The following is a 13,335-nucleotide window of genomic DNA, read 5'->3' as shown; positions in this document are numbered from 1 at the left end:
GAGGAAGAAGAGGGGAAGGCAGGAGGAAGAAGAGGGGAAGGCAGGAGGAAGAAGAGGGGAAGGCAGGAGGAAGAAGAGGGGAAGGCAGGAGGAAGAAGAGGGGAAGGCGAGGAGAAGGCAGGAGGAGGGCGAGGGGAAGGCAGGAGGAAGACGAGGAGTAGGCAGGAGGAATGACAATGAGAGGAAGAGTAAGGTGAGATGATCAGCAGATGGTAATAAGAGGATAACGAGAGAAACATGAGATGTTAGTAAGAAAGGCGAGTTGATGGTCAGATGAAAGAGAGAGAGGTTTTGTAACTCAGTATTCACTCTACAGTTAAGTGCAGCAAAGCTCTGGAGCTGGAAACACACACACACCTAAAATAATCTCTTTGTGTTTACGGATTTGATTAAAAATGTCAGTGCTGTGTTGAGCCTGGTGTGATTAGGAGTCTGAGAGGCAGACAGTCGTTTCTGTTCATTAAAGCTCAGAGTTTACAAGGTGGCAGCTATAAAAGAGTCCATCTGACTCACTAGAAGGAATACGGTGCAAAACAAACCCATATGTTCAGCGCACACTGGGCTGATTTCCAAATGACATTTCACTTCAGACGAAAGAAAGTCAATGAGAACAATGTCTATTCTCACTCTGTAAAAATAAAATAATTAACAGAATGTTTACTGAACCGTTCGTCCGACTTGGAAAGCGCCGCCCAATTCGCCTTCACCTCATGTCATGTCTCTGAGAATCTCCCTGACAGATGAATCAGTTCTCATGTCATTATGATGTACAATGACTCTATAAACTTTATCAATAAATTTATCTTACAAATAATTTTTTTTATGTTCAAAAACAAAACCTCAGATCACTGATCATTAAATAAAATTTTTACACGTTCACTCTGATCCATAATTTAGACATTATTACACAGGAATTCATCTAAATATTTGGATTTATTAAATATTTGATACTAAAAATAGTAATTATTTAACAATGTTTTTTAATGTTTTTTGTATTACAAAAAAATTTCTATTTTTTAGGTTTCATTTAAAACAAACAAGCCGTTGTTTAAATATTTCACACTAAAAAAAAAAAAACATTTAAAATAATAATAAAAAAAATTAAATTAAAGAAAAATAAACATTTTAAAAACAAAAGATTAAACATTTGGTCTCGTAATAAAGAACAAAAAATGACACATATTCCATTAAATAAACCTTAATTTACATCAATAAATGATTTCTTTATGGAAAAGTACAAATTACAGAAGAATTAATTTAATTTATTTTATTCATTGAAGTGAAAATCATTGGATTAAAGCAAGACTTTAAAATAAATTAAACTTTTTCTCTCATTATTATAAACCTCTTTATTAAACAATGAATGGTATAAAATCTAACAAACAAAACAAAATCCTAATTCTAAATATTTTCATTATTATATATGCAAATATATGCAAATTAAGCGCCTTATTTGCATATTTTTTTGAAGTCTGTATCCAGAAGGATATTACCTTCAGTAAACAATCAGTTGGGTTTGTATAAATATGAAGATATTTTCTAACAATATAAACGAAATAAATAACAACAAAAACAAACAAATAAACAAACTTTACATCACCTTAATCAACTGTATTTAAGTAATTAATTAGACTACACACCTAAAAGTCACACTAATAAACCTCTAAAATGTATAACTATACATGGAAAATGTAGTAAATGTAAATCAGTCGCTACTCCAAAGGTAAACAAACTAATAAATGAAGTTATAATGAAGATTTTCTGTAAAAGAGCTCATTAATAAGGAATGATGATCTCCATAACAACCAAACAGTCTCGCTAGCTAGCTCGCTAAGTCGCGCCTAAACCCTTTAAATTTTATTTATTTATTTATCATTACGCGTGCCAATTTCTATCGAGAGGTCTGCGCTACTGACCAAAAGCATCACCATTCCGCCGGACATTGCTGGTGTGAGATTTAAACGCCTGTAATAGACACAAACACTTACTTGGTAATGAACATGGTGTGTTTCGGCCTCTCCGCGCGCGCACACACTGCGGCTCCTTCTTCTCCACATCAAAGCGCCTCTCCGATCCCTGTATTCGTCCAGCACGGCCCAATCAGACGTCAGAGATTAAAGACGAGGCGTGGTCAAATCCCGGAAACGTGCTGGGGCAGCATGCGTGCGTTCCTCTACGTGACCTCGCTTTCCAAGGACCGCGTTGGTGGCTGTCGTAGCCGCCTGACTAAAAGGTTACACTGTACGTACATTGAAGGGTTTTGAAGTAATGACTGTTACTTTAAAAAGTGTTAAAAACGGCAGGAGGAAGGTGAGGAGAAGGCAGGAGGCAAGTGAGGAGAAGGCGGTGGTGGTTCAAGTGGTTAAGGCTCTGGGTCGTTGACCCAGGGGGAATATCAGGGGTTCAAGCCCCAGCACCACCAAGTTGCCACTGTTGGGCCCTTGAGCAAGGCCCTTAATCCTCTCTGCTCTGGGGGTGCTGTATCATGACTGACCCTGTGCTCTGACCCCCAAATTCCAAGGATGGGATATGCGAAGAAAGAATTTCACTGTGCAGTAATGTATATGTGACAAATAAAGGCTATTTCATTGAGAAGGGAGGAGGAAGGTGAGGAAAAGGTAGAAGGAAGGATATTTGAACCAGCCTTTCTCTGAAGAGTCCACATCCAAGGACTAGTTATATTAGGTATGTAAATTTGTTCATGTTTAAGCCTCATTTGCATAAACAGGTATTTAGGTAAGACAGGGCTTTATATTAACTCTGAATGTTGACTATTACAGAATATGCTGGCATAAGGAAAACCATTTATCTGGAAAAGTTCATTCCCGGTTAACTTGGAGTCCCTTGTGTTTATTTGTAGGCTAATAAAACATTAACATACACTGCCCTGGCGCTGGGATTCCATTCATTTGGCTTCCATTTATCCTGGTGGAGGTCACAATGGCAACAGGCTGAGAAGTTCAGTCTAGAATATTCTATCCTTAGCCAGAGAATACAGCTCATATTAAGCGTATAAGCATTTCAAACCACCTCCACCCTCAGGTCTCTATCCTCACCCGAGTGGAGCTCACTCTTCCAGGAGAGAACCATGGCCTTGGACTTGGAGGTGGTGATTGGTATAACATCTAAGCTACAGACTTAGCATTATTATGTGTAGAATTTATTTAAAGAAGGAAGGCTGAATTACTGTAGCCACAAGAAGAGGAGTACATTGTGGCCATTATGGGATGCACATGGTCAGCAGCAATACTTAGGTAGCCTGAGGCATCCAAAAAATTCTCAGCTGGTAATGCGGTGTCCAGTGTGTTGCCAAGAAATCATTTCCCCCACCATTACACCACCAGCAGCAGACAGAACTGTTGGGGCGAATCAGGTTGGGTCCATAGATTCCTGCTTTAAATGCCAAATGTCTTTTAATGGATGAGATTCATCAGACCAGGCAATGCTTTTCCAGAAAACAGCCCAGTTTCTGTGCAAACTATATCCTGTTCTTGACTGAGAGTAGTGGAAACCAGTGTGATCTTCTGTTGTTGTAGCACTTCACCCTCATGTTTCGAGGTGTGGTGTGTTCTGAGATGACTTCCTGTTATCTCAAGCCAGTCTTTTTCATCAGCAAGATGTTTCCACCCACAGAACTTTAGCTCAATGGGTGTTTTATTGGATTTCCCTCCAATCCTGTATAGACTTTAGGGACTGTTTTGTGTGGAAATACTAGGAGATACTCAGAAACTGATTAACTGAGCACCTCTGACACCCATGCCATGGATAAAGCCACTGAGATTACATTTCTCCCCATAATGATGTATTTGCACCAGTGGGATAATCACATCAGTGTGAAAGTGTACAGGTGTTCCTATTAATGTGGCTGGTTTTATATGGAGTATACTAAACAAACACTCATTTTAGTGTCTCCAGGTTTAAGTGTGGATGCTTTAGAGAGATGTTTCACTCCTGAGGTTCCTCTGAAGCTTGAGCAGCACAGTTTTTGTCTGAAATATCGCACCATTCCAGTGGGCAGAATTTCACTGATCCCCTAACCTCAGTAAGCAAAAGAAAAGCCTGTTGCCTCTTTTGTTATTACTTGTATACCCCTCTTAACTTCTTGTGTTGGTGTGAACACATGCCACATTTAGATCACTGCAGCAACCCTCTGTCTTGCATGGTCCTGGAAACAAAGATTTTTCATACGATTGCCCCCCTACTTAACCCTGAGGTTGATCCTCAAGAGACAACTCCCCACCACAAAAGAACATTGTGGAGCCCATCCATGAAGAAAGACTGGATACGTTTTGGCTGAAAATATTGCAAGCAACTACATTAGACTAGTGGGTCCTGACAATAGTGTAGCAGAGATGGAACCTTCACTGTCCCCTTTGGCCCCCAGACTTTTCAGGGATCAGGGCTTTGCCAATTTTTGACCCCACCATACTGGCTCCTCTATCCCAGGACATTTGCTCCCTGCTGTACAGAGGTGAAAGGGTTCTGTTCAACAAACGGCATTTTAGAATTAAGAGTAAGGATGGTGAGTTTCATCCAATTCTATATGTAAGTTCTTTAAAAACTTGTTAAAGATGACGAATGTTCATTCTGGTATTCTCTATGCATACCAAGGTTATGTTCGGTGTTCCACAAGGTTCTGTTTTAGGCCCACTGCTTTTCTCCCTATATATGCTACCCCTTGGTGCAATTATTCATAAACATGGTATTAGCTTCCGCTCTTATGCCGATGACACACAGCTATATGTTTCAGCTAAATCAGATGAGAGACACCAGCTTATTAAGATAGAAGAATGTGTAAAGGACATTAGACATTGGATGGCCACTAACTTCCTCCTGCTTAATTCGGACAAGACAGAGGTGCTAGTACTAGGACCACATGCAGCTAGAAGTGAGCTTTCTGATTACAGAGTAACGGTGGATGGTCTTTCGGTTTCATCTTGTCCAGCAGTAAAAGATCTTGGTGTGAAGAGTTCAGGTCAGGTGCAATGTCTGTAAAGAGTTCAGGTCAGGTGCAATGTCTGTAAAGAGTTCAGGTCAGGTGCAATGTCTGTTGGTTGGCAAGCAGGCTCCTGCCTAATCACCACAGACTAGGGGTAAGTTCTCTTGTCTCATAGGAAGGGAGCATGACTTCCTGTGAGATGACAGGTGGGGGTCAGGTGCAATGTCTGTTGGTTGGTAGGCAGGCTCCTGCCTAACAACCAGAGACTGGACCCCTTACCAGGGGTAAGTTCTCTAACATCAAAGGAAGAGAGCATGACCACCTACAAGATCAGGTGTAAATGGGTCACAATCATATAATGGATCGTCCTACATTCACTCGCCTTGTGGAAAATAATGCTACTCACCTAAATAGAGGAAATTATATTTGTCTTAATAAATTGTCAGTTGGGCAGCTTTGGTGTTTGTGATAGATATGGTATCTATCACAAATAGTCTGTATAATAGTACAGTCTGTTTCTCTAAAGAAGTTCACTTCCCAGAAGAAAAATCTACAAATAATTTCCTCACCCCCTTCTCATCCAAGATGTTCATGTCTTTCTTTCTTCAGTCGTAAAGAAATGATGTTTTTTGAGGAAAACATTTCAGTTTTTTCTCCATATAGTGGACTTCAATAGCGCCCGTGAGTTTAAACGCAGCAAAATGCAGTTTAAATACAGGCTCTAAATGATCCCAGCCCAGGAAGAAAGCACAGTTGCCTCACATTTCCAGCATGGGTTTGAGTCTCAGTCCCGCTCACTGTGTGTGTGGAGTTTGCATGTTCTCCCTGTGCTTGGTGAGTTTCCTCCAGGTGCTCCGGTTTCCTCCCACAGTTCAAGGATATGCTTCTGACTGGAGTCTGTAAATTGCCCGTAGTGTGTGAGTAAAGGCTAGTTCACACTACAAGACTTTAAGACGTCGGCAGATCGCTTTGCTGTTCAGACTACATGACTTCACTGTATGTCTTTTTGTCCTTGTGGTGTTCACACTACGCGACGCTTCATAAATGATCCACAAGAGGGCGTCTCACACCACACCATCTGACAACAACTCTCAACTCTGTTGACTTGCTCTCTCATTGGCTGGAGGTCATAGCTACAATTGACACCACGTGATGTGGAGTCGGCCGACCGTCCCAGATATTTAACATGCCAGATATCTGGATTTTGTCTGCGAGGTGTCAGCGAGCCTCTTTGATGCGTCGTTGAGTATTTCACACATAAAGATTGCCGAGCGCTGATCACCCGCTGATTTTGCTGAGCTCGTTAGGTTTGTGCCCTGCGATGGGTTGGCACTCTGTCCAGAGTGTATCTTGCCTTGATGCCTGATGACACCTGAGACACCGGCTCCCCATGACCTGATGATAGATCAGATATGCGGTACAGACAATGAAATAAAAAAAAAACCCATCAACTTTTTAACCACAAAAGCTCGTCTAGTGCTAGCTCTGGGATGTGCGTCCGTGACGCTACGTACTACTTAATCACTTTGAAAGGTAACGAGTGACGTAGGCAGAACTACAGATCCAGTGTTTACAAATCGAATGTGCAAAGACCAAGGAAGTGCAAACGCTCTTTACTAACAAAAAGGTACATATAACTTCCACATGCAACAACTTCGGAACGCTCCTCCTTCTTCACACTAGTAAACACTGTGTCTGTAGCTAGTGCTAGATGTGCTTTTGTGGTTAAAAAGTATACCATTTTTTAAATTTTTCTAAGAAAATGACCAATGGTTTGGCTAGAGAAGAGCCTTCTTCCTGGGCTGGGATCGTTTAAAGCTCTATGAAGCTGCATTTAACTCTACTGAAGTCCACTATATGGAGAAAAATCCTGAAATGTTTTCCTCAAAAAGCATTATTTCTTTACGACTGAAGAAAGAAAGACATGAACATCTTGGACGACAAGGGGGTGAGGAAATTATTTGTAGATTTTTGCTCTGGAAGTGAACTCCTCCTTTAATGGACGCGCCTTTGACCATTCGCTCTTCATGGACACTTTTGGACATGGTTCAGGTGAGTCTGGTTTCTTAGTCGTCACTAGCTGAGGGTATATAAGAGAACATTTAGTTAAAGATTAAATAGTTTCATTTATTATTTAGATCATCCTCACCTCAGGTCAGTCTCGGTCTCTGAACTGAATAGCGGAGGCTGAGGTCAGGTGAGTCTGATGTCTTACCCTGAATCAGACTAAACACACCCAAATGCTTTATTATTATTATTATTATTATTGTTATTATTATTATTATTATTATTATTATTATTATTATTATTATTATTATTATTATTATTGTTATTATTATTATTATTATTATTATTATTATTACTGTTCCACATTTTCCTAAACATTTAAACTCTGATTAAAGTCACACAGACTCACATTCTTCACTCATCTCTCGCGTTTCTGTGTGTCCTGTTCCCCAGATACATTCATTTAGGATGCCATGGAGATAATCTGACAGATACCAGCTGTGAACCAGCACACACACACACACACACACACACACACACACAGCAGGACGTATATTAAGTTTGGTCCAACATCAGTGTATTAAAAATATCCCTTAAGTTTTCAAATAAACCCTTCAGTTAGTTAAACCAGGAGGAAGGACAGAGTTCCAGAACAGGAAGTGGAGGGTGAAAACACACACACACACACACACACACACACACAGCAGGAAGGATATTAGGGTCGGTCCAACATCAGCTCATTAAATTTATCCCTTAATTACATTCATGTTAGAGCTTTAGATGTAATTTCTCACTGTGTTTTCTCCAGACATTTTTTGATATTATTTATTCCTCTATCAGTCAAGAAAAACAACTTAACCAGGTAAGCAGCTGAGTTAAACCAGCAGGAAGTGGGGTAAGGAAAACACACACACACACACACACACACACACACAGGTGATGTGCCAGAAATATTTGATTACATGAAACTAGAAGAGTATAGAAGACAATACCATACACAACATAGATAGATAGATAGATAGATAGATAGATGGATAGATAGATAGATAGATAGATAGATAGATAGATAGATAGATAGATAGATAGATAGATAGATAGATAGATAGATAGATAGAAGTCACACACACACACGCAGTTTATTAAACAGGAATTTAATTCATTTGTTCTAAGACACAACCGGAAATCTCACGTGTTTATAAAAGGAAGGCGTCTCATTAAGGGTCTTGTGTCTCCCTCTGTTGGCAGAGTTAATCAGTGCACATTTAGACCTGGGCTCATTTACATTTTTGGCCCAGATCCCAACAGTTTTATTAGTTCAGGTCTTCAACATGTCAGTGTGAGAGAGTTCAGAGACTGGAGGCAAAGGCAGAGTCTTAATATAAAGAGTATGAAAGAGGAGAAGCCTGCAGCAGGGATTGTACAGAGATGATTACAAATATATATAGAATAAATTAGTAGTATATTCTGTATACAGAACACTATACTGAATATCTGTCTATCTATCTATCTATCTATCTATCTATCTATCTATCTATCTATCTATCTATCTATCTATCTATCTATCTATCTATCTATCTATCTGTCAGTCCGTTCATCAGTCCATCCGTCCATCTATGCATCCATCCATCCATCCATCCATCATCTGTAGAGCTTATCCTACAAAGGGTTGCAGCAAACCTAGAGTGGACTTTGGACACAAGGCAGGGGATATGCTGGACAGTGTGGCAACCCATCACAGGGCACAATCACACACACACACACACACACACACACACACACACACACACAACACACACCTTATCATGCTACAGACAATTAAGAGATGCTAATTAGCCTAGTGCATGTCTTTGGACTGTGGAGGAAACAAAGAACCCAGAGGAAACCCCCGAAGTTCAGGGCACTGTCGCACACCGGATTTATCCAATCAGGGTTGTTGGTACGTGAATATGCAAATGAGAAAAAGGTTGAGGCGGGGTTTAGGAATGTAGAGTGTGAAACATCAGATGATGAAGAGCCAGGATTCAGTGTTAAGTCTGAGCATAAAGACTTCCTGAGGATGTAAACTGATCAATACAGATACAAAAACAACAACAATGGTAAAGCATGCTGGAGAACTCCATGACAGGAGCTGGACTAGATGTCTCCCTTATCTTATCACAGCTGTAAAGACTTTTATAATCTTTTTTTATCAAGCTCTTAATTATACAATCTCTAACAGCACAGCATGGAGACTGCTCCTTCGCTTCTTCTCCCCTCGTTTCTTCTTCTTCACTGGTGTCTCATTCTTTCTTTTTGGTCAGTTGTTATGATTTGAATTTGTCCAAGCTTCTTCTTCTCTCAGTTCCTCTGTGCACCTCCATGTCCTTCTCCCGCTCTACATCAGAGAGATGTTCTCAGGTGTGTATCGACGTTCTCTCTAATGAGGTGGAGAGTTTCAGTAAACAGGATGTTCGGATATGTGAAGTGTGTGTTCAGTTGCTTCTGGTGTGTGTGTGTGTGTGTGTGTATGTGTACAGTATAAACAGCTTGAAAGGAAGGTCAAGAAGAAAACTCACACCGATTTCTCTCTCTCTGTCTGTTTGTTTGTCTCTCTGTCCGTCTGTCTCTCTCTCTCTGTTGTCTCTTTCTGTCTCTCTCTCTGTCTCTCTCTGCCTGTCTCTCTGTCTCTCTCTCTCTCTCTATCAGTAAGTGTGAGGTTCTTTCTAACCCTGGGTGTAAAAGGAGAAGTGAATGATGCTGCAGTCTGACAGATGAGTGACAGCTGTGAGAAATGCAGAGCAGCGCTGCGTCCTGTTCCGGGAGGAAGAACAACTCGACTCAAACTTCACCACAACTGAGAGCTGCAAGGTTTTTGTGCATCGAGAGAAATAAATACACCAGTCTTTGTGGATGAGACTCAATGTTGGGATTGATCAGAAAGAGCTTAAGAAATGTAAAATTTTAACCAGCAGTGATTCTTGGGATTGAAAGGAAAACTGTAATGAAGTTAGACTGAATCCTGTTCATCCTGTTCAACGTAACAGAGCCCTTCGATTGGTAAAAAAATGCTCTTCAAATTCCCTATATTTTCATGATAAAGTATTTTGACCCTTTGGATTTACTCAGGAGCTCAAAGAGACAATAAATGGGATTTAAGTGTGTTTTTATATTTTGTGTAGAGTAATACAGAATGCACTCAACACTTTACTTCATACTATTTAAAACTTACTTTGCTACTATGCACATATTTATTTACTGTGTCTTTCATGACACTATCCACCTATATACACTATATTGCCAAAAGTATTCGCTCACCTGCCTTGACTCGCATATGAACTTAAGTGACATCCCATTCCTAATCCATAGGGTTCAATATGACGTCGGTCCACCCTTTGCAGCTATAACAGCTTCAACTCTTCTGGGAAGGCTGTCCACAAGGTTTAGGGGTGTGTTTATGGGAATTTTTGACCATTCTTCCAGAAGCGCATTTGTGAGGTCACACACTGATGTTGGACGAGAAGGTCTGACTCTCAGTCTCCGCTCTAATTCATCCCAAAGGTGTTCTATCGGGTTGAGGTCAGGACTCTGTGCAGGCCAGTCAAGTTCATCCACACCAGACTCTGTCATCCATGTCTTTATGGACCTTGCTTTGGTCACTGGTGCACAGTCATGTTGGAAGAGGAAGGGGCCAGCTCCAAACTGTTCCCACAAAGTTGGGAGCATGGAATTGTCCAAAATGTCTTGGTATGCTGAAGCATTCAGAGTTCCTTTCACTGGAACTAAGGGGCCAAGCCCAGCTCCTGAAAAACAACCCCACACCATAATCCCCCCTCCACCAAACTTTACACTTGGCACAATGCAGTCAGACAAGTACCGTTCTCCTGGCAACCGCCAAACCCAGACTCGTCCATCAGATTGCCAGATGGAGAAGCGCGATTCGTCACTCCAGAGAACGCGTCTCCACTGCTCTAGAGTCCAGTGGCGGCGTGCTTTACACCACTGCATCCGACGCCTTGCATTGCACTTGGTGATGTATGGCTTGGATGCAGCTGCTCGGCCATGGAAACCCATTCCATGAAGCTCTCTGCGCACTGTTCTTGAGCTAATCTGAAGACCACATGAAGTTTGGAGGTCTGTAGTGATTGACTCTGCAGAAAGTTGGCGACCTCTTCGCACTATGCGCCTCAGCATCCGCTGACCCCGCTCCGTCAGTTTACGTGGCCTACCACTTCGTGGCTGAGTTGCTGTCGTTCCCAAACACTTCCACGTTCTTATAATACAGCTGACAGTTGACTGTGGAATATTTAGGAGCGAGGAAATTTCACGACTGGATTTGTTGCACAGGTGGCATCCTATCACAGTTCCACGCTGGAATTCACTGAGCTCCTGAGAGCGACCCATTCTTTCACAAATGTTTGTAAAAACAGTCTGCATGCCTAGGTGCTTGATTTTATACACCTGTGGCCATGGAAGTGATTGGAACACCTGATTCTGATTATTTGGATGGGTGAGCGAATACTTTTGGCAATATAGTGTATCAACACAGTTTAATACAGTTATACCAATAACACTCATATTTATCTCACACACACACACACATTTCTATTATTAACAATACATTACCATGTTCTCCTGGAGCTGGTCCACCTTGGAATCCACATTTAATACTTTAAACCATCGCTAAACTCTAAGAAATGATCTGACAATAAAGTCTAACGTCTGGTCATGTTTGGATCTGGCATCGCCTTTCATTTTTTTTCATCGCCTTTCATTTGTCACAATTCTTTCCTGACTGTCTCATAAATGTAGAATAAAATTGAAACAAACAAAGAAAATAGAGTTACAATAAAAATAGCCATTTTTATTAGTGCAATTTTATCATTCATAATTTATCATGCAATTTTATTTTATTATTTTATAATATATATTTTATAATTCATAAAATATTTAAAAATAATATATATATATATATATATATATATATATATATATATATATATATATATATATGTGTGTGTATATAGTAGATGAGCATACATACAATCAATCAAGCACGTAATCCTTCACCATAACCACAATCATACATCCAAAATAATGCATAATAAAATAAAAGTGAGGAGGAAGGAGGAAATAAAAATGACAGAAAGTAGGGTTTTCAGAGACTTAATCTAGTCTATAAAACAACATCTAATCTAATCTATAAACATGACATCAACAAGACATTGAACTGTAGATGAAAGCTGATCAGATTTTCAGTGAAGTAAAATACACCTAGCTAATAAGGAAGTAAAGGAACTTAAATATCTGATTGTTTAGAAGATAACTGTACATAGATACAGAAGGTATCTTCCTTGTACGAGTCTCGATATCAGCTGATGCCTTTTCCATGCCAGTGCTTTAAAACAGGATCATGGTGGAAACGTGAATGTCCAGTTAAAGCATGAATATTAAGGTAGAGTTGTATTTAAAGTGTTTAAAGAAAAATTCACAGATATTGAAGAAGGTAGGATCTGATGATTTTTATTGCATTCATTAACAGGGAAACACAAACATTTTTTTTTGAAGGTTGATTTTATACTCTGTAAATTTTTCCAGCATGGATAAAATATCTGGGAAACTCAGATTAGGGGAAATCGGATTAGATGTGTATAATAATACAAAGACTTTTAACATTGTTCAATTCATTGGTTGTTCAGATCCCACCAAGTTCAGATCCCAGTTCAGATCCCAGGACCACCAAGTTCAGATCCCAGTTCAGATTCAGATCCCAGGACCACCAAGTTCAGATCCCAGTTCAGATTCAGATCCCAGGACCACCAAGTTCAAATCCCAGTTCAGATTCAGATCCCAGGACCACCAAGTTCAGATCCCAGTTCAGATTCAGATCCCAGGACCACCAAGTTCAGATCCCAGTTCAGATTCAGATCCCAGGACCACCAAGTTCAAATCCCAGTTCAGATTCAGATCCCAGGACCACCAAGTTCAGATCCCAGTTCAGATTCAGATCCCAGGACCACCAAGTTCAGATCCCAGTTCAGATTCAGATCCCAGGACCACCAAGTTCAGATCCCAGTTCAGATTCAGATCCCAGGACCACCAAGTTCAGATCCCAGTTCAGATTCAGATCCCAGTTCAGATCCCAGGACCACCAAGTTCAAATCCCAGTTCAGATTCAGATCCCAGGACCACCAAGTTCAGATCCCAGTTCAGATTCAGATCCCAGGACCACCAAGTTCAGATCCCAGTTCAGATTCAGATCCCAGTTCAGATCCCAGGACCACCAAGTTCAAATCCCAGTTCAGATTCAGATCCCAGGACCACCAAGTTCAGATCCCAGTTCAGATTCAGATCCCAGGACCACCAAGTTCAAATCCCAGTTCAGATTCAGATCCCAGGACCACCAAGTTCAG

At 40.5% G+C, this 13,335-nt stretch overlaps 1 protein-coding gene across 1 annotated transcript in view; it reads right to left on the bottom strand.

Annotated features, from left to right (window-relative positions):
• galnt11 (UDP-N-acetyl-alpha-D-galactosamine:polypeptide N-acetylgalactosaminyltransferase 11 (GalNAc-T11)) overlaps positions 1-2,118 on the bottom strand; it is a 36,256-nt gene extending 34,138 nt beyond the window's left edge. Inside the window, exon 1 of the mRNA XM_058394222.1 lies at positions 1,989-2,118. The gene's annotated coding sequence lies outside the window, so the exon portion shown is untranslated. The remainder of the gene's footprint in view (positions 1-1,988) is intronic.
• Positions 2,119-13,335: the final 11,217 nt, after the last annotated feature.

This window comes from Hemibagrus wyckioides, linkage group LG01 (genome assembly GCF_019097595.1).
Source record: "Hemibagrus wyckioides isolate EC202008001 linkage group LG01, SWU_Hwy_1.0, whole genome shotgun sequence".
Lineage (NCBI taxonomy): Eukaryota > Metazoa > Chordata > Actinopteri > Siluriformes > Bagridae > Hemibagrus > Hemibagrus wyckioides.
The sequence above is the reverse complement of the archived record's forward strand: the minus strand, read 5'-3'. Positions and strand labels throughout refer to the sequence as shown.